This window comes from Emydura macquarii, unplaced genomic scaffold, assembly GCF_026122565.2.
Source record: "Emydura macquarii macquarii isolate MOO-44397 ecotype Brisbane River unplaced genomic scaffold, CSIRO-AGI_Emac_v2 contig_2199, whole genome shotgun sequence".
Lineage (NCBI taxonomy): Eukaryota > Metazoa > Chordata > Testudines > Chelidae > Emydura > Emydura macquarii.
The window spans coordinates 712,848-734,379 of record NW_027132336.1 but is presented as its reverse complement, the minus strand read 5'-3'; the positions used below and the strand labels follow the sequence as shown (position 1 = coordinate 734,379).

Here is a 21,532-nt window from a genome sequence, read left to right as displayed (position 1 = left end):
GTCAGTGTTCAGATTGGGTTAGAAACATTTTGCATAGGAAATAGTTATTGTAAAGTACATACTGCTTGTATTGTATTTCCTAAAGACTTTTCTCTGTGGTATTTTCAGTATTGTATCGCTAGTGTTTACAATAAGCGGTGCAGCAAACCCCACACAAATATATACACACAACTCAGAAGAAAACTGAGAAAAAAAGTTCAAAGCTGGATATTTGTTTAATATGATCTGTGTTTGATAAGAATAAGTGGAAATTTATCAAGTTTTGTCTGGCGCCATGTAGGAAAATTTAAAAATATAGTTGTTACTAATGATCTCATCAAGATGGAAAATATTTATTTGAAGAAGCCTGAACACTTATCCAAGTATGATTTCCTGAACCATATATAATTCTGAGTTCAGAATACATTCCAGTCTCTTCATATCTTATTTTACAGTGGATGTGAATGATTACTTGTCAGCACAACTCAAGTCCTTATCCTATAATAACCTGAGATATGTTTACCACATATAGAGGTAAATTATATACAGTGGTTTTAAAATCATATTTAAATGAAAACAGAACTGTTGGGATTAATGCTACAGTAAACTGCATTGTGTTCACATCAGGAAACAAGACACGCTTTATGATTCCAGTCAATCAGTTAATACTTAGCTTACTTGAACAGATGCAAATGTAGATAACTGATTAAAATGTTTAGTTTTATCTAGATTTCACTTAACCTGGATTATGCATTCTATGCCAGTGATACTCAGATTGAGGTTCCCAAGCCACAAGCAGCCCTTTAATGTGTCTCCTACAGCTCTTTGCAGCACATGATATTAAAACACTGATTTAATTCTTAACCATTCTAAGTTATTTACCAGTCAGGATGCTTTTACTATGTTATTAACCAATTGTAGTTGGTAAAATAACACTCAATAATTTTGCTGAGAGCGTTTGTGTATGTATAAAATATTTCCTCTGTCATACCATTTTTACTCTATTAAATAAAACGATGAATTCACACTACTGTGGCTCTTTTGGATAATGTTGATCACTATTTTGGCTCTTGAACTATTGCAGTCTGTGTATCACCATTCTCTACCAAGGTTTCTCAAGTGTTTCCACAGTATGAAAACCTAACTATACATAATAAATCATCTCGTGGCCCCACCTCCCCACACCTTCCTAATCAAGCAGACAGCTTGCCCTCCCACCCATGATCACATAGCATCTCTGTAGCAAAAGCTGCTCAAGAAAATGGTCCTGTGGTTGGAGTGCTCCAATGGAACTTGGGGGAGCTAGAATTGATTCCCTACTTCGCTATGCAATTCCTCTGTGGCTCTGGGCAAGTCACTTAGGTTCCCCCTCACCCCTTCAATTCCTCATCTGTAAAATGGGAACAGCAGTTCTTCTCTAGCTCACAGATGTATTCTGACAATAAAATGCCTCAAAGAGCATGAGGCACTCAGATATCACAGTGACGGGAGCATTATAAAAGCCTTAGACAAAATTGCTGGGATTTTCAAAGGACACTAAGGGAGTTAGGCACCCAAATTTCATTTAATTCAATAGGAGTGGAACACCAATCTCTGCTAGGTTCCTTTGAAAACCACAGCCCACGGCAACTGTTTACACGGAAAATTAATATTAGCAAAGAATGTTATTAATTAATTAGCAAAGAACTAAAAGCTACCTTTCACTGCTGTTTAGCAGCTGGAAACAAGGAGAAGGAGCCAGTGCCATTTGACCAGTTTGCTCTCCATTGACCACCAGTAAATGCTCCACAGACCATAATTTGAGGACTACTGTTATCTCCTGATGACTACATAACATTAGTAGTATTTTCATTCCTTTAGCGCCTAAGGATGAATTGAACAGAAATAGGATGCATGAGGCTTTTCACAAGCACATAAACACAGGTGGGCCACTCCTAGCTGTTCAGCAGAAAGCTGGCAGTCCTCTGCGATTGTTGTTTAGCTAGTTTGGATTAGCATTTGAAAGGAAAAAAGGTATAAGGGCAAGAGTGCCATCAAAAACAGTGTGGAACATTGTATCTCAAATCAGTCCCAATTCCAGCATGACCTATAAACTAGAGAGATTATCTGCTTCCTTGCAGCATATTTTTCAGCTACCAGATGTCTCTGGATGTTGTGGTGAATTTCAGACAGGATGCGGTCCTTGGTAAATAAGTAAGATAACAATTGAACTCAAATTGTGTGAATGCCTCTTTGTTTGTGTGTAAAGTTTTCTTTAATAAATGCCTCCAGCTGAAGGTTTGTAATATTATGACAAGTATTTAAAATGTTGAGGCAGAAGTCCATGAGTCTATTGATTTGTGTTTGCTGGAGATCACAGAGGGGCAGTTCCTGGGTCACCCCTTCTAACCAACCCGTTGAGTCCACGCAGGGTGCACAAACCTGGATATCGGGTTTGAAACATGTTTTGAAAATGAGGCTTGTCCTAACCTGAACCCTTTCAAACGTCTAGGCCTGTGAACAGGCTCTGATGCACTATAAAATTCGGACAGGTCTGGCAGCTATAGTAGACAAGTTACAATATTTTTCTCTCCACTCACCATCCTTATTCATGCATTCTAAAATTTCATTCTATTTACTTTACTGCAATACATCAAGCAAAGAACTAGAACAGCAATAGAATATTCCCTCAACTTCAGATGGGGGGCTTCAGCACAGAGCAATTTTGCCTTTCATAGCAGAGATTTATTACTCCTGAAACACTGTTGATGGTCATGCATTATTTTATGACTGCAGGCACTCAAGCCTATCTGACTGGCGGGCTGGCACCATAGGGTGCGTGCTAGTTTCAACAGTGGTGAGGTGCCAGCCTGTTTGATGTTCAAGCACTACATTCTCTTAGGTAAGTCCCTCTGGAACAGCAAGATTGCATCAGTGATGCGTATGGTTTAGAAGCATCTCACATTAAGGGGTGGATTTCCTCTTTTGTTATCTTCTCTCCACACCACTGCTTGGCATGTGGAGGTGAAAAGATACATATTTTAAGGGGGCTAAGAAGAAAGCATTGATCTATGGCATTGGCTGCTGAGGGACACCTTTGTCATCATTTGAGAGGAGTGCTGCCTCATGACAAAGTTTCATCCATTTTTGTGGTTAAAGGATCTCTACCACCTTGAGAGTCCATTAGGGGCCACACACACAGAGGTGACCTAGTTTGGGGAGTAACTGGAACAGGAAAAGCAACTAACGGGGAAGAAAAAAATAAACTAAACCCACTCTTTGTGCCACCCTTCACCTGATTGTCTCATGAGGAAACATATAGAGTCCTGGGAGGGTGAGAAGGAAGAGGACATGCCATGTCTTCCCTTTGGATGGAGGCAGATAACAGCATAGGGACTAGAGTGTGGGCAGCAGGAGAGGAAGCTTCAGTGTGTTAGGAGAGCAGGTACGTCTCAGGGAATGTGAGATACAGTGCAAGAGAAACATTTCAGTTTGGGGGTGGGGAAGTTGCACTGCTATCCACACATTACTCAGATCTGCTATTCTAAGGCTTCCATATACCCAGCATTGAGGCCTGCTCCACGCAGGTGATCAACCAGCAACTAAGCTCAGCTGAGTTTTCCCTCAGTGAGAAAGTTAAACCCTATGAGGAGTTCAACAGTGGGTAGACCCCTAGGGAGATTTTAACTGCACTAGGGCCTAAGGATCTGGGTCATTTTTGTGGCTCAACTTCCAAAATATATGCACGTAGGAGAGAGGCATAGTTTCAGCTCCCCTCTTAGTCTGAATGAATATGATTAATGACAAGAGCCCAAGTAATTTAGGCAGAGGGAAGAAGTCATTATGGTTTCTCCTATACTATTTATGCACAGGTAGCTCCCAGTGAAATCAATAGGCCTTCTATGGCCTCTTAGCTCCTTAGAAACCAAACAGCAGCGCTTCCAATAGCCAGAGGCCTTGCTGACTGCAATGTAAGAGATGTCCTATTTCTCCTATTGATCTAGTTTGTGCTCTAAATAAATTCAAGTTCCTAGTCTCTCGTTTCAAGTCTGGCCAAAATGTCAGTACAGTAGTTAAACAGCCTGTAAATTTTCACTGTTGTATCCTTGCTTTACTTTTAAGACCCTTTATATAAAATCTCATTATCCTATAATTTTTTGTAGCACTTGTGTAAGTGTAGAAAGTGCTTTACACATGCAAAGGACAGCTTAGTGTTCTTTATTTTTCCCCTTCAGATAATGGGAGCCACTTTCAGCCCTGGTAGAAGAGGGCACAGCTCAGTTGTACTCAATGGAGCCGCATTAGGCCTGAATTTGGCCCTTGATGTTGAAAGCTAGACAGATGAAACTGGTTAGATGAAAGCAAATGTAACTGTTTGATATTTAACCCTTCCCTTCAGCTTCATTCCCTCACCATAAAATTAATATCCATAGAAAATCTGAACAATTTCCAGTACTACTATCCAGTATTCTATTCCTGGGCCTTACTGTAAATCTAACCTATCAAAGAGACTACAATATTAATTTACATTTGCTATAAATTAATACATTAGAGTATCTCCTTATGTTCAATAGAATCCCTAGTAGAAGGGGAAAATTAACCCTTTTGGTCATAAATGCTCTCTGCATTAACCATCTGTAAGAGTAATTTAAATGACATCAAAGATAAACCCTTTGAAGAACTATTTTTCTCTTACTCCTTAATATGTGAAGACTTAGAGTGGAGCCAGCAATCCATTCCATGATTGTTTGAGCTGGGCCAGGATTTAGACAAATCCTGTGTGGTGACATTGCCCTCCAAACAGTAAAGACAGCTGATGTCTGTATGAGTCCAGTAGCCTCATTAAAAAAAAAAAAAATCCCTAGAGCCCTGTCTCTTTTTACTCATAGGTGGCATCACAAGGTCAAATGCTCTCCCTTCCCGCCCCCATTCGACAATATAGGAGGAAGAATACACACAACTCATATGAAATAACAGAGGATGATCTTGTGGTTCAGACACTCGACTGGGTTTCAGGAGACAGTCATTTTCGAGGTCTGTCACAGATGTCCTCAGTGATCTGGAGTCAGCTGCTTAAGCCCAGATCCTGAAAAGTTATTTGGGCACATAAAAGAATGAGGTGCCTAAATAGCTCTGAGGGTCTGGATCTCTATCTGTCTGTGGTTCCGTTTATCATAAGTAAACTGGGGAAGATAATCCTTCACTTTCCCCACCCTTTCCCTTGTCTATTTAGTCTCTATGGAATAGGGACTGTCCCTTACTATGTGTATATACAGCACTTAGCACAAAGGGGCCCTGATCTCAGTTGGAGCACAACAGTTTAAGAGGAAATCACAGTCACTTTAACATGTGAAATTCCAGCAGCCTCCATTTTGGAAAGGGACCACTCAGTGCAACAAAACAGTCTACCTCACAGGAACGCAGGCTAGGAACTTGCTACTTTATTTAACTGCATCACAATAAGGTGAAAGAAAGTTCTCACTGACCGAACAAGAAGTAAGGGAGGGCTGGAACATGGTTGCGACCTGTAATATCCTGAATAACCCAGTCAATTCTATCATGCCCACTTTGCTGCACTGTACTGAATATTGCCTGTGGGGGCCTGATCCACTAGACCTGCTCAGAGGTCACCCAATTCCTTGCTACCACTTATAACCATTAGCCCAGCAATTCAAGTACTCACTGAAGATGTGGGCAACCCCTGGGTCAGGCCCCATCTCTACTTGATTAAAAGAGAGTCGAACAGGGATCTGCCCACCTCTCAGGAGAGTCCCCCAACCACTAGGGGGTAGCATCACTCTCACTCTTTCTGGCTCAGGTAATATTTAAAGGGGACCAACTTCAGTGGAAGAGACTGAGGGAACCCCTTGCCCCAAGTAGACTATCCCATAGCAGCTCAATAGTTAACATCCTCCCTCTCCCTGTTTAAATCCTCTCTTCATAAGAGCAACGAGAGTTCTGTGGCACTTTAAAGACTAACAAATTTAATATTTGTAGACATGTCTTTAAAGTGCCACAGAACTCTCATTTTTTGCTGTATACAGACTAACATGGCTACCCCCCTGGATCTCTTCATAAGGCAGAGGAGGGACATGAAGCCAGGGGTCTCCCACATCCCATCTGAGCGCCTTAATCCAGTGCAGTGCCAGTGTGCCCCCCCCCCAATGTGCTGCCTGAGGTCCTAAGCAATTGTTTAGGCTGCTTATGTCTAGTGCTGGCTCTGGCCAGTGGTTAGGGTAATCAGGGAACTCTTCTTCCTGCTGGATCAGGCCCCACACACTACAGTTGAAGAAGCACCTGCCTTCCCCTGGTTTGTGAATTGCTCTGGCTCTTAGGCAGGCGATAGGCCTCTGTGCACCTATAGTGGGGCAGCAGGGCACATGCTTTGAGGCAGAAACTTAAGTGCCTAGGGAACTTTTACTGCAAAAGTTAGGTGTCAACTCCAGGACTAGGCAGCAGCTACACAGGGACTGGGGGAATCAGAGGAGGGTTTTTTTTTGTTTTTTTTTTTTTTTTAAAAAGAGATCTAGCCACCTAAGCCCTAGATTTAGGTGCCTAAATCCATTTGAGATTCTAGCCCCCAGGATTGATTTTCCCCTCAAGAGATTTTTATGCTATACTATTTGGAATTTTTAATATTGATTTTGGTATTGCATGTTTTATTACTTTAGTGTTTATTATTGGGATTGTATGTTCATGGATTGTGAAGCCATCTGAGTGCCTCATGCCCATGTGTGTGCCAGGCACCTGAAAACAAACTGGTTCTACTGGGCTTTGATGGACAAGGCCTGGGAGGAATAAAAATTCTATGCAAAGTGAGCTAGTGTGTTCTCCCTGCAAGGAAGGGATCCTGGATCAGCTGCCCACCCTCACAATTACAAGAGCAAGGAATGGAAACAGTGTGATGGCTTTATGCTAGTTGAGTAATTCCACAGGGGAGCATGCCTGATAAGTCAGAATTACTGATCCCAACTGAAAATAATCAAAACCAAACCCATTTCCCTCCAGGGACATTGAAAAAGATGTTTTGTTTCCTGTAGGTTTTATCATGGTCCAGAAAAAGAACATTCACAGATGGGGGTAACACAGGCATCAGGAAACACCAATAAGATGAAGCTGCAGCAGCAGAAGAGTGGGAAGCTTTTAGCAGAGCTGAGTGCAAGATGATGCAGCATCTTCTCAGCTGTGAAGCTCCCATCTGGGCAGAATTTTTATTCTGTCAATTTGCTTTTCTGCCCTCCATTTCTGTGATTTCCCACACCCAAACAGGCCCCTCTTATACCCCATGCTGGAAACTTCACTTTTCTGTGGCTGGTGGGGCTTCCTTGACCCAGGTCATATCTCCAGTAGGGTGGTTATGGACAACAGCAGTCCCTATGTGCTGCCTGAGAAGCACAAAGAGGCCCATTAGTGCAGGTTTGCCTTTTCATGCTGGATTTCTTTTTTGTTGCTTAAAGAAAACTAAAAATAGACAAAAATTCTGCCCAGCTGGGAGCTTCACAAATGAGAAGGCAAGGCAGACAGAGGCTGATGCACTCCAGCAATCCCAGCTGGCAAATGGTTGCTGAAGAAAGATAAGGGAGGGAGTGAAAAATAATCAGTGTACAGACTGGCATCTCCTTGTTAGAGGGCTTCCATGTAAATAGCTCTAACAGAGCAAGTCAGCATTAGGGTATGTTGGAAAGAATAGAAGCTTCTTTTGGTGTTAATTCTTCAGGCATAAGATGGAATGACGAACATCTAACATCCTGTCATTTCTACTCCTCCTGTGGACACACTGATGCTGTCTGCATTGGGGTAACCATTTGTTATATTATTGATATCAATATTGCAAATTACAATAATTCATACAAGATGCCATGTCATGTACCATTGGAAAGGTTATAAATACAAAATTGATACATAATTTGCAAAATATATTATAAGCTCTAAATATGGTATATTTATATTTCAGTGTGCTTGGATGACACCACAGACAGCATGGCAGCAACACTAAGCCTGCTTAATAGGCCATCAAGAGAACTCAAAAAGGTACAAAGAATCCAGTGAAAACACAGGGGTTACACCTTGAGTCACCAGGGCATGTAAGAATATGCCTGGGGACAGAAGCCTCTGAGGCTTTTCCATGCCATAGGCTGTGTGGCTGTGTTTGGGGCAAGCCACAGGGACATAAAGGCAGCTGCACCAACCATCACCAATGCCCATGTGGGCTTCATTCCTGTTTTCTACCTCTGGATCATTGCATCTACACAAGCTGTGAAACAAAGGACTGAGACCCATCCAGGTATTGGATGTACTCCAGAGGAGCTGTACAGGCCTGCAAACGCCACAATTCTGCGGAGAAATTGAGATTCAGACAAGTGACTTTAAAGTCCATGTATCTGATTGCTTTGACCATTTAACATTTTTCTCATTTGTTTCTCTTATAACGTAGCTCCCCTCTCCCACTTGTTACCTTCCTTAATGCAATCTGCTTATAGGTTTTGATGATCAGGACAAGGTTCTTATGGATCCCCACCACACATTCAGCAGGGTGTGTGTCTGCTTTTATTTCCCCCCCCACCCCCGTGAATTTAATTGGCAGGGCCTTCACCCCCTCGCTCTTCCTGGCATGGTCACCAAGGCAGTTTGGGAAGAAAATGCTAATCACAAGATAACTCCTACTTACTTGCCAGATAGCTGGAGACTCCCAAGAAATAATGCATACACATGTAGAATATATTCTACACAGCCATTATATTAAACAGGAGATAAACATAACAGGGTAAAACACTATTCTTTGGATCACCAGTCATATGACCAAATGTAGCAATTGTAAAACTAGTGTCCTGTTGGTACACATACTTTGATGGGGCCCTTGATGACCTGTGGCCACAATATCTTCTGGGCAGTGGCTTAGCAGCATGGCTGACTGGGTTCAGCACAGTGCAAAAGGTTCACAATTAGGACAAGGTGGTCAGTCCCTCTGCAGGTTTAATAGGCAGCAGATCATCAAAATCCTCACTCCCCGGCTTGAGGATGCTGTTCAGGGAGCAGGGGGGTTCCCCAAACAATTTCCCTGACTGACGGTGCACTCACACGCTCCAGGATTAATCCTCAGGGTCAGAGCTGACTCTGGACTCCTCAGTCACTGCAGAGGGGCTGGTCTCTGCTGGCAGGGATCCTCTTCATGCAGGCATCAGGATGCTTCTGGTCCTAGGATTTCCCCTTAACACCAAGGGTGCAGTGCTCCTGGTGCAGATTACAAACGTTACACCACAAATCCAAACTTTAGTCTCCCATTCTAGCGCCACGGCACACTCACAGCAGGCCATGGCCCTAGACTAGCAGCCAGAGCAGAGCTTGCTATGCCGTGACTTTCCCACCTAGGGAGCTGGAAGGCTAACTCAGCCTGCCGGGGGAACTTCTCCCCAAAACGCTCTACAAACTGTGAGACACCTTGGAGCAGAAAGGGCTCAAGCTAAGGGATCCTGCTTTCCAATCCCCAGGGGCCAGTTCTCAGGGGTAACCCTGTCTGCAGGCCTGGGCTCACAAACTCCCACATAGCCAGTCCTGCTTCCTTTCTCCCCTGGCTCCAGACTGCCCCAGAATGGCCTCTCCCCTTTCCAGAGCTCCCTGGGAGGGGCATCTCCATCCCTATTGGTTGCTGGGCTGACTCCTTCTCACTACCAGGAATCTAGGCAATCTCCTGGGGGGTTACAACAAACAAACCTTTAATTACTAAAGGATTGGCTGGCAGCATGATCTTTTGGGTAAGATCCAAACTCATATTGACCTGGTAATGCAGTTGAGCCTTTTGGAGTCAGGAAAATATTTTTTGGTAAAGGAAACAGTGTTAACTTCTCTTTACTGGACCTAGTGCTGATTGGGGGCCAGAGACTGAATTACAACAAACAGGCTATGTAACTTGCTTATCAATGTGAGGAATCACAGGTACTATTTGTAACTGGTTGGTGACTAATCACAGTGTTGGCCACCAGGTGGAGAGAATCTGCTCATTTAGCAGCCTGCCCTTGGTGTTTTCAGGTGGGCTACCTTAGGTACAGATGGGCCAGGCCTTAACCTTTGGCAGGGAAAGGGTTTCAAGGCTGCTTTGTAATTTACCAGAAGCCTTGTCAGAGTAATGCAGTGTGCTGCCTTCTCCTCAGGGCCTAATACCCTGGGTGAAATTCTGTCTGCCCTGAAGTCAATGGTACAACTGATACTCACCCTGAGTCCTGTGCTTAATTTATAAAGGTGCCAGGGCTCAAGCAATTTTTTACATTCATAAGTAATGCAGCAAGCCCAGAGGCGCTGGGGCTATGAACTGCAAAGCCCTGCCACAAATTAAACACTGCCTGTATCCCAAGCACAGCAATAGTGAACACAATTACTAGTAGTCCCTAGAGAAGCTTGGGCAGGGCAGCTTATTCCCCAAATCCTTTGACATCTGGGTGCTCAGCACCTTTGAAAAATCAGGTCATTTGAGGTGCCCAGCTACAGATTTCAGAGCTTAAACAGTAGGCACCTTTATTTGGGAAGCTTGGCCCCATAGTTTTCATTGCTCCTGCTCAGCTCCCTCATTGCTGTGTTAGGTAGTTTTTACTGTAATCCAAGAAAAGTATCTTTCTGTGATATTAAGGCACCCAGAATGGACTGCAGCATCCTTGCTGTAGTGTCACAAGAGCCACAATGAGGAATAATATCTCCGTTGTCTGTTTTAATGGCTCCTTGTATTCAGCCCTAAATCATATTAGGCTTATTGCTCTGCATGGATAGCATGCAAATGAGAGTAGCCAGATTGGACAAGTGATCCTTACTCATCAGAAGGAGCCCATTGAAGTGACTAAGAAAAGGGATCAGTGTCTTGTCTACTCACTCCTAGAAAGGAAGGATTGTTAAGGCCAGAGAGTGGGACTGGGGCAGTCTTTGTCTGTTCCTGGGCTGAGGAGAGCCTTCAGTATCTACCGTGAGTGCCCCAAATAGCAAGATGTTAGAACCCCTCAGGAAGTTTAGACCAGTCAATTACTCCTCTTAAGAATGCTCAGCTCTTTGTAAGGTTCAGTCCTAAAAATCTGTGCCTCAGTTTCCCCATATGTAAAATGGGCATAATTCCCATAGACTTACTCTATGTTAAAAGGATAAATTCACTAATACCCGAGATGCAGATACTAATGCAAAAAGTAATAGACAAGCCTATGAATAAGGTAACTAAGCCTGTTTTTGCATTATTCCTTAAATTTGTCCCTGCCACTGAATTATCTATATTTTGCATTTACTTTTCCACAACTGTATCCATTTGTCCACATCAAAGCTCTCACTGTACTATTTTGACCCTCTCTAGTTTACTGTTTAATTCTCTCCTCACTTATAAAACCCACCCTGAGGAGTATTTTAAGGGGGTGCAGAATATTACAAATACAAACCAGAAATATGCATCAAATGAAAGGAGGAAGTCAATAAAGCAGTTGTTTCAAAGTTTATGGAGTATATTTGCAGTATGTCAGATCACTTTTTAGGTTGTTGTATAGAGACATTATGTGCCAAAATCATTCCTGGTAAAATTCCACTAAAACCAGAATGACCCCAGGGATCAGTTTAGCCTAGTACAAAGCTTTTGTGAACACTCACATTTTTGGGTCATATATTAACCATCTGTTGAAGTGATTTCACAGTAAGGATATTCAACTGAATATGCTGCTGTGTAGAAGCTTTGATCAGCACTTGAGTTTAGGGCCAACATTTTGTAAATATGCTTTCAATATTTACTTTGTGAATCCAGTCTCATTTACTGTACTTATGGCCTCTTTCATGGTTAATAATGTTCAGACACCAAAATACACTGCAAAGATCACATTCACTTTGAGAAATGCTTTAGAAGCCTTCTGGTTTGCATTGCATGTCATGAGGCCAAAAGTGAGAACAAACAGAATCATTGCCTTTAGGAAACCTGTTATGTATTTTAATTCATTGATTATCAGACTTTGCTGTTTTGGGTTTGTCCACCCTTGAAATGCTACAGCAGCAGCACAGTAGCGCTTCAATGTGTAGACACTACCTATGTCAATAGAGGGGTTCTTCCATCAGCGTAGGTAATTGACCTCTCAAATACTCGATACTGGTCAAAGGAAGAGTTCTTCCAGCAGCCTAACACTGCTTACACAGGGGATTAGGTCATTTTAACCATAGTTTCCTCAACCTGTGGTATGTGTACCCCTGGCGGTACCTGAGACACAGGGAGGGGGTATGTGGTGAAAAACCCCAGTGAAGGGAGGTGGGCAGCAGCCGCCAACGTCTGGGGAAGCCAGGCAGCAGCCACCTGTGTCCTGCCCAGTCCCAGCTCCCAGGTGGGAACCTAGTGGCAGCCTCCTGCACCCTGGTTTGAAGATGGACAGCAGCTGCCTGCCGCCTGCCCACATCCCCCGGTCCCAATATGGGCAGAAGCCTCTTCCGCCTCAGCTCGGAGCAGGTGGCAGTCATCCACCTCCCAGACAGCCAGGCAGCAGCCACCTGTAATTTGCCCAGGTGGCAGCTCCCCTCCCCGGCTCACAGCCCAGTGCCCAGAAAGCCAGGCAGAGAGCCCAGCGGCTTGATCAGTCCTGGAGCTGGGCTCTACCCACAGGTTTGTCAATTTCACTGCTCTAGTCCAGCAGTGAAATTGACAACTATGACAGCCCCAGATTTTACTAGTATAAAAATCTTGAGGGACCCACACAGTTGATTTGCCCCAAGCCTGCACCCCCTAGGGATGGCCATGGGGAGCACTGCTATCCACTCTGGTAGACCACTACTGCCTGCTCATACCTCAAGTTCCTGCCTCAGTGAGAAGAACACCATGTGACCCTGTTGTCAGGCCATAGTGATTGCCTGGCGTTGACCTTTGCTCCTATATGGAGGAAGGAGGAGAGAAACAGCAGGGGGTTTGTGATCTGCCACAGCCACACAGCACTGCAGAACTCAGAACTCTCCTGCTTTACAAGAAATACAGTCATCCAGCAGTAAAGGGGAAAATGATTGTATTTCTCAGAGTGGAAAATTGAGTGTTGGGGTACTTATGAAAGTGTTCAGACATTAGGGGGTACTTGCTACTTAAAAGGTTGAGAAACTTATTGTAACTATGTTGTTCATAGAGTGTGGATTCCCCCCCCCCCCCGTCACACCCTTGAATATAGCTGGGTCAGCCTAACTGTGTGGTGTAAACCAGTCCTCAAATAGTTTGCTTTGCAGTTTGGATTAATTAGTGCACCCTGGAGAGACAAGAAGTGGAAAAAGCTCATCTCCCAGAGCAATTCAGAAACAGTTTATTCATGTTTTATGCAGCAAGATAAGGAATGTGTCAAATACTGGTGTTTCCACACTGTCAGTCAAGTGACTGGGATACAAGAATTTAAGGAGCATTATGCAAGATTGAGGATCAGACATTGCTGATTATAGTATGACTTGTGCACATGAACGCCACGATAATGTGATAACTGCTATGTGTTCTGGATAAGACTAGTTTAGGATACAGGATTTCATTAGAAAATATCCCATTGTGTCTTAGATCCTTGTTGCCCCGCCCCTTTCCTGCATGGCTTTGCCCATTGAGGGGTAAATGGGCTGAACCTGAGAGATCAGCAATTTCACTTAAATTTACTTTTACATCTGTTCCTATTACAGGCTATCAACTGGAGCGGATCTCCATTTCATTGAATAGATGGCTTAAATTCAAAAGATCTTGGGCAGTATCTAGCAGTGGTTTGCTGTACCACTTGCAAACAAAGGGCTAGCTTGCATCTGAGAACATAAGCTACACCAATAGCCATGGGAGGCACTGAGCCTCAGAGACACCTTCTGTGGCAAACGCCCTTCCAGCTTCCCCTGGCTCCCAGAGGAGAGTACTAGCGTGCTAGCCTAAATCAGAAGTAAAATTATGGCACCCCAAACAGCTCAGCTGTACTGGCCAGTGAATTGCCTCCCCCCCAGATGCTCACTGCTGAGTGTATTATAGGTCCCCCTCTGTGCCTGATCAGCAGAAGGATGCAAGGTCTGTTCAGGGACATCTAGATCAGTGGCTCTCAACCTTTCCAGACTACTGTACCCCTTTCAAGTCTGATTTGGCTGGCATATTCCCCAAGTTTTACTTCACTGAATCTCCTTGCTCACAAAATCAGACAAATACATTCAGTAATCAGCTGTGACATTTCTATATGTGCTCATTTTATTATGGTAAAAATGAGAAAGTCAGTCAATTGGAATATAGATATTTTACTCACATTTCAGTGCATTGTATACAGAGCTGTATAAACAAGTCATTGTAAGAAATTGTAGTTTGTACTGACTTTGCCAGTCCTTTCCATGTAGCCTGTTGTAAAACTAGGCCAATATCTAGATGAGTTGATGGACCCCTGCTTGAGAACTACTGATCTAGAGAGTCTGGCTCTTCAGCACCTCATGCTTTTACCTGTGGAGATCCCCAATTCAACCTCACTGTCACCCTAGACATCATGCTGTATTTAAAAAGTGATGCTGTGAAAACTGGTTTCTTCTGTTCAGGTTATGGAAGGATCTCCCATGTTCTAGGTATCAGATAGAACCCCTGCCCCAGCGTGCCCTCTTCAATCTTTTCCTCTATGCTCTAGGGCTGTTTAGAAATGAAATGGCAATTCTCTGGTGAAGTATCATAGCATAATTGTCACTTCTCTCCGCCTGTGATAGAGCAGTATAATCAATGCACCATTAGAAGAGGTACTCTTCCTTGGGAAAGAGAATTCCTAAGTTGCCTGAGGTTGTCCTAGCAACTGGGCAGAGTTGACAGATTCCTTACTTTGAAGGAGTATGTGCATATCAGTGCTGAAATATTGGTGCTGTATGCCATCAAATTATGTAATGACTAGGACAAAATACTGTTTATGCCATCTTAATGAATTTAGTCAGAGATCCTGGGTACAAGACTCCCTGTACCTGATAACACATTATGTTAAGGCCTGATCCGAAGCTCACTGACATCAATGAAAAGACTAACCAACCTCAGTGGACCTCGGATCAAGCCCTCCACAAAGATACAGACCAAAAAACCCAACACAAACAAGTCATCCTCCAGCTCTACTTTATGGCCTGTTGCTCTTAGCCAGGTTCTCTGTAAGCCACATGCAATATTGATAATATGCTTCTCCATTCTTTCCTATATGCATAGGTAATCACTGCATTCTTTCAGATATTGTGAAGTCCCCAATATTTGGACCTACATATTTCAGACACATTCTTGTCTGGGGTTTTTATTCCATTTTATAAATGCTAAGGATGATAGAGGTCTTTCTATGGACCTGATTCCTGTGATTCAGCGCCTCTCCCCAACAGAGGCTTGATTTAGTAGACTATTTGGTATATTTAAAAACCTAGGTAAAATTGAAAAGCAATGCACTAGAATTCTCCTCTTTTCCCAAGAGATACCGGTGTATTAGAAAATAGCAAAAAAGGTAGAGAACCTTTTCAAGATCTTCCACATATGGTTTGATACCAGTCTGGGGATTCTCTCTTGGTATGAAAGACTAGCAGAAGAGAGACTGTAGGCTATAGAGTTCCAGACCCTTTAGAAAAGGTCTCAAGGTAGGCATGATCTTTTCTGGCGCTCCCTTAAATTACAGGGAATCTCTGTGCCGCCTCTTACACAGGGCCAAGTGCAAAGTTTAGTTGATCCCCTTGATTAGGGAGACCATTAGAGTGTGGGCTCACTGCCTGAGAGTCTCCTTGTGACTGGGTATGGCACAGCACCTCTTTCCTATCTAGCACCCCCTGCTAATGATCACTGTAGTCCTGTGGAGGCTCTGCCTTCTCATGACCCATCCATTTTCTCGAGGTAAAAAGGCTGAAAGTAATCCAGCCCACATAAGATCCTGAAGTTCAGTCTCTTCAGGATCCTCATTAAGGATCATGCTGTCTGAGTGGCTCATGACCTTACCTCAGGGCAGACAGTGGTGTGTTCTGTAATTTGATTTCACCATACTAGTGACAAATGGGGACTCCTGGCTCACTATACCAGTCTTAGCATAGAGTCAGACAATCCCCTTAGACTCATCTACCTTGCCACCCAGACAAATTTGGTCTCTGATAATCACTTAACACTACCAAAACAAAAAACAAGCCACCACACCATAGCATGTTGCTCCAGTCCCAAGAGACCAGTCACTTATCTAGAATGCCAATTGATCCAGTGTTTTACACCAAAAAGAATACAGATAGTGAATTCTATAGTAAACTAACTGAAGGTTTATTAGCTAAGAAAAGGAAATGAGTTACTAAGAGGTTGAAGCAAGTAAAAGTTATGTACAGGTGAGTCAGTTTGCAATTCCAAGTTGTGGTAGTGATGGAATAAACTGCCCATTTCCCAAAAGTCTTTTCAGGGTCTCTAGATAGTCTCTGGGGATCTCTGCTTTGCATCTGGTACTCTTCCCTGTAAGAGTCCAAATGGTCCAAAGATCCAGGATCTGTCCTTGAATCCATAATTATAACTTCACAGAAAACAAGCTGATGGTGTCACTGTCCATGTGGGCTTTTCCTTTGGAGAGTGAAGAATGCATTTTGAATCCTTGACCACTAATCACCAGTGACCATTTGCTTTAAAATTAGCACTTTGTTGAATGCAAAGGAACTTTAACAAGTTTATTTGATTAGACACTAGGGTGTACACAAATAAACTATGTAAATGTTTGTTACTACATTCTAACAAGGATACAGATAAGTGAAAACAATGCAAGTAACATTCCAGTAGTTTTCATGAAGTGAATTGGCCTGGAGCTCTGGCATGAGCTGGCATCTGGTCTGCCACTGTCAGTCCTTACCAAGGGTCTTCAACATAAGCCACTCAAAGAAATCTCAACTCGTGAACGTCTAGTTCCATTCAGCACCCAGTACTTTACCTTGTCTCAGGCTCACCACAGTTAGTACCAAGACAGTGGAAGATGAGGGGTTCTCACCTGGTCCCAGCTCCCTATTGAACCTTGTTTCAGGCCTGCTGCAGTGAGAACCACCATCTCCTGTCAACAGCACCTGCAGCCTAATGCACAGTATGTACCACTGGCAGGAATGCCATGTCATCACTCAGGACCCAATTTGTGGCATTATATCTGAACCAAACCAGCTACAGGAACAGGAACCAGCCTACTGGCAGCAGGAAGGGGATGCATTGCTGGCCAGCCCACTGCCCACTCTGATTTGGCCTTGGTCATGCCAAGATGCCAGAGGGGCCAAACTGGAGCAGTGCTGTGATCCCCTGGTGCTAGGTACCATGCCACTCAGGTGGATGGCAGGGCCAAAACTCTTGTCATGAGGGCAGGCCATGAGGCCACACCTGAGTGAGCAGTGGGGTGGCCACCAATGCATCTCCTTGCCACTACCAGAGGGCCAGCTTCTGTACCAGGACTCACCAGGGGCCTGCCCTGCTTCACCCCACTTCCAGCAGTCCATGTCCCTCTACTCTGCCTTGCCTATAGGACTCTCAGCAGCAGCCTCAAGCCCTGCTACAAATACAGAGAGGAGCGCTGTAGTGAATGCCTATACAGAGGAGCCAGCTGGGAGAAGGGCAGCAGGTACGAGGAGGATTTGTGTAGTATGTGAAAGATTTCTAGGAGTCCCTCAACTCCTATAGCCTTCATCTTTTAACTGTATGTACCTAGAGTGTGTGCTGCCTCTAGAGATATTTCAACACCCTCAGCTTCCCAGGTCCCATGCCCTCCTTCCTTAGGGCTTCTTGCTGCCAATACCTGCTTCTTGATACCTGCAAAGTTTTCTTGCTCTTATTTCAGAGCATGCCTCCCAGGCTTCCTCCTGGCTCAGGCCCCTCAAATTCTAGCTTCAAGCTTCCCAGGTTTCTCTCAGCCTTTAGCCCAAAGGAGGACATTCCCTGCTACCTCCGACCTGGGTCTCCTCCCTGGCTTTTCCATCATGCTCTTTACTTTATGAAGGAGCAGCTCCTCCCCAGCTGGGTTTGATCACCAGTTCTACCTAACACCCCTCCAGTGGCCTGTTAACCCATGGTTAACCAGTGTGGGGTTTGTGCCCTCATCATAGCAGCAGAAAGTTGTCCTATGAACACTAGAAAGATGTATTGGGCCAGATCCTCAGCTGGTGAGAATCAGCATTCATTGATTTACAGGGAGACTTTGGAGCAGTCCGTTTCACTGAAAAAAGTTACAACTCCCCAAAAATCAAGATTGGATACAATTTTCATGTCAACCCTAGAAGCATTAACAGATCCCCTTCAAATAGTTTTAAGCCACTGAAAAGTCTTGCCTGCCACTGTTCAGAAAGAGAAGCTCCCCAATAAGCAATTGTGAAAGAAACCAAGAGAGGGTTTTAAAAGCTTGCCTAATTCATTCAATGAAACATTCTAGCCAACTCACTAAACACCAGCTGCATCCTGGGGTCACATCTTACCCCTGAGAGAATCAATGCACAGTCAGTGCTCATTTGCCTACGCTGACAGCAGCAGGGAAGTGTAATTATTCTCCTGCTTGTGCTGGCCAATTATGTTAAGTCTGTTGGCTTTGCTAAGTTTTAGGATTGTTAAGAAGAGCTGGCTCAGGTGAAAAAAAATCTCATCTTCTCTTTCAAAAGATGAGAACTGTTAGGCCTAATCCAGGCGAAGAAGAGTTAGGCTCTCTTCCCCAAGGGTTCCTCAGTACACCATAATTCCAGCAGCATTTGGCTATTAGAAAGGACTCATTGACAGATCCAAAGAACACAAGAAGTTGGAACATTACACTGAATGTGGTTAATATGCTAGTATCTGCACCAGTGGAAATGTACAGACATAAGGTCTCCTCCAAAAGAGGAGTGTTGCTGGTTGGGAAAGAGGCTTATTTAAGTTAGAACTTATTCAGCACACACCCCTGGTGGTAGAGCACCTACCACATACACAACTCAACTGTCATAGCCTTATTGACTTTACTGGGGCCCATGGGTCATCCCAACTGACGATCTGTCCCCCAGTGCTTCTCTACACCCACAATGCACTGCCCCAGGAGAGGGCAGTGATACAAGTACTGTCTACACTCTATATGCCACCATCCCACAATTTTAGACCTGATTTTCCTAATGTAAAAGTTAAGCACTCAAGTATTATGATGGGCATAATAGAAACACTTAGACTTTTAATATAACCATTATAACTGTGTGTATCAAGGAGGTGAGCAGCAGTAACATAATATTTTGCACAGGATTTAAGTTAGGAATAAAGACACTGCCATGCTGGGGTCAGATCAGCAACCCATATAGTCCAGCACCCTCGATTTGACACTGGCCAGTACAAGATGCTTCAAAGGAAGATTAATAGACTTTAAGAACAGTGATAGAACAATCTGCCCATAGGGAAATTTTCCTATATCCAGGCATTTAGTGGTTTATGCCCTGAAGCCAGGGTTCTCAAACTGGGGGTTTGGACTCCCTCAAGGGATCATGAGGTTATAGGGCGTTGCAAGCTGTCAGCACCTCATGTATGCCATGGCTGACAGCAAGAGCCCTTCAGAGCTGTGTGGCTGCTGGCTGGGTGTTCTGAAGGCAGCACCACACCTAGCAGCAACAGAGAAGCAAGGATGACATGTCATGGAGGGGGGGGGGGTGTTGTAATTTTTGGGGGTCATCACAGCCTGAAATATTTTCAAAGGGGGCCCCAGAAAAAAGTTTGAGAACCCCTGCCCTGGAGCATAAGCATTTATATCACTTATACATTTTATTCTGATATAACTGGATGTTCTCATCCATATAAACATCTTACCCTCCATTAAGCTTTTTGGACTTTATTCATATCTTGTGACAATGGGTTTCAGATTAATTATGCTTTGTACAAAAAGAGCATTATCTTTTATCAAGTCTCAAGTTATTCATTAAGTATAAACCAAAAGAACTAATAATTTGGGAGATTTGTGTTTAAATTAGAGTTAAATTATGACAGTCTAATATTTTTGTTCCTGTACCCCTCAGGGGACATGTGTTGACATTGAAATGCAACACTAGTTACCACTGTTAATGTTAGATTTGAAATTGAAAGACTAAATACTTTGAGTAAGAACCTCAGCTGGTGCAAATCCACATAGTTCTTTTCTAAAAAAGAAAGTGGTGCTATAGTGATTTACATCAGCGAAGGATGTTCATGGGCCCAAAGCAAAACCCTACAGCCAAAACATCCCTGAACTTTGGAAAAGCATACATTAGTGTTAAAACTCTGCATCTTTATCCCTGCTCCACTTCAAAGATTTCATTTGTAACAGTACAATATGTTCTTCCATTAATACAAGAGATCTAAAGTTCCCCAACCTACTGAACTTTCAAACAAACTGGAGCAGATTTGTGGGTTTGCACTGAAGTGGTGCAAAAGGTGTGGTTTCTGCATGTCACCAGGTGACTTTCAGTAGTAGTGTGGCTTGCTTTGAGTGTCTGGATTTGCTTGAACCTGAAAAGTAAAGACTCAAGAGATTCAAATAGATATAACCAAAGCACTGGCTAAATTACATTCCCCTATTCACACGAGCCATCCAAAGGACTTAAATGGCTGAGCCATGCAGTAGGTGAGCAATATTCAGCCCCAAGCGTCCCTGCGAAGTAGAACCACTGAGTGGTGTGGCATCAATGTCAGCAAAATATATAGGCTATTTCTGAATAGAGGGACAATCCATCATCCATTAAACTCAATGGGAAACTTTTAACTCACTTCAATGGGAGTTGGATGGGCCCCTTAAACCACCACTCAGACAGTCCTGATTATATTGATTTTTCAGTGTTCCAAAGTATCATGCAATTCTGTGGATCTTAGCCCTGATAAACCCCAATTTGACACAAGATTTCAACTGTAAAGATAAAAATCTTGCTCTTTTTACAGTTTTAGCAGCCCAGGTTCCAGAGCAATTCCTGACCGGGATACATCTGCTCAAAGCAGCACTAGACCCTACCCGAACAGATGCAAAACCTACAGCTGTATCTCCACTGCTACAGTAGTAAACCTCACCAAACACACAAGCCTTTCAAGAGCAATGGGTCCTACACATGCTTCTCTCTCATCCAGTGCACTAAATGCCCCAATAGCAGCCACAGGGGCACAAACAGACAGTCATTACACTCAAGTGAACTCATAGGAAGATAAGAGGAAAAAAACCTTATCATCTGTGGGCAAACACTTTTCACAAAGTGACCATTCTATATCTGACTGTCACAGGGTTTGCTTACTTACTGTTTGGCAGTACCTCCTCATGGCACAGCTGGAAAGGTAACTTACTGTTGTCCAAACCCTACCCTAAGGGCATTCAGCCTATTACCTCAGTTACCCACCCTGCAGCCCCTGTCTGACTGGTCAGGAACAGCAATACCTCTCCCTCATTGCTTTGTTCTCTGGCCAAGTCACAGTGGTTCTTACCTTCCAAGGTCTCAGGCAACATCCATCCATCTCCACTTTTGTGCTGACTGTTACTTACCCAGTGACTGGTACAGGCATCCAGGCCCACCTTCTACACCAGAGTCAAATCCAGGGACCCTCAAACCAGCAGTGTAGGTCTATCCCTCTCTGACCTTATTGCATCTTCTTAGGACTGTTGTGACCCTACCTGTCCCAGACGAGTACATTCCT

At 43.7% G+C, this 21,532-nt stretch overlaps 1 long non-coding RNA gene across 1 annotated transcript; it reads right to left on the bottom strand.

The window, feature by feature from the left end:
* Nucleotides 1-8,675: 8,675 nt before the first annotated feature.
* LOC137160334 (uncharacterized) lies at nucleotides 8,676-21,532 on the bottom strand. The gene is made up of 2 exons (XR_010921846.1): nucleotides 21,381-21,532; nucleotides 8,676-9,189 (listed from the first exon to the last, which is right to left on the bottom strand). It is a non-coding gene; the product is annotated as an uncharacterized lncRNA (long non-coding RNA).